General features: G+C 42.2%; 1 long non-coding RNA gene across 1 annotated transcript; it reads right to left on the bottom strand.

Moving 5' to 3' along the window:
- Positions 1-311: 311 nt before the first annotated feature.
- LOC107735494 (uncharacterized) lies at positions 312-818 on the bottom strand. The gene is made up of 2 exons (XR_001639429.1): positions 750-818; positions 312-532 (listed from the first exon to the last, which is right to left on the bottom strand). It is a non-coding gene; the product is annotated as an uncharacterized LOC107735494 (long non-coding RNA).

Genomic DNA, 818 nt, shown 5'->3' with positions numbered 1-818 from the left:
AATGTCTTTACTGTCACTTTTGATCAATTCAATGCATCCTTGCTGTATTGGTTTCTTAAAATAAAAAAAACCCCTGAAATTCTACTGACCCCAAAATTTTCTGCATATGTGCTGTTGTGTGGTGGCTGAAAGTGTTGAGTGTGAGGTGAATCACACAAATGCATGTGGTCTGTTTTTGTTCGACACAAAGCTACCGCTGACATCGTACACAATTACTTAACCTTTGCAGTTGTACACATAAGACTTAAAGCTGGTGTCATTCAAGTCATGTGACCTCCCCCTCTCTCCCTCTTTGTCCAAAGGGTGGAGGAGTTTCAGCTCTACAGGAACAGAAATGATACAAAAAAAACAAAGCAATTGAAGCTAAATGCCACTCCTCAATACAGTTAGAGGAATAATAGCCACGTGCTCATTCATTCTCTCTCACACACACACTACACAGTAGTACATACTCTTTAACATGTACCATTACCTAATCCGGACAAGTGCTGTTCATCATTCCATTAAATCCATCAGGTAAAATCATTCACGTCTGAGGAGACAGATTACACGGTGACCCAGGTTTGGGTAAGTACAGCGCGCAATCACATTTTAAATAGACGTGTTTCAACGGGTTAGTCAACGTCCCGAGATCACAGGTATAATTGTCAAATGTCAAACACTCAGGACGTTCATGCAATATTACAGAAGTCAAACAAACACTGGGTGTGTGTTAGTGGACCGTCTGTATGCATGTGTGTGAGGCTCACCTGTGCTGGAGTCTTCTGTGGTGCCCGGTCTGCGCTCACCCTTTCCTCTTTATCTGATGAAGATCTCCT

This window comes from Sinocyclocheilus rhinocerous, unplaced genomic scaffold (assembly GCF_001515625.1).
Source record: "Sinocyclocheilus rhinocerous isolate Xijiao unplaced genomic scaffold, SAMN03320098_v1.1 C36095022, whole genome shotgun sequence".
Taxonomy (NCBI): Eukaryota; Metazoa; Chordata; class Actinopteri; order Cypriniformes; family Cyprinidae; genus Sinocyclocheilus; species Sinocyclocheilus rhinocerous.
This window is presented reverse-complemented; position numbering and strand designations above follow the sequence as displayed.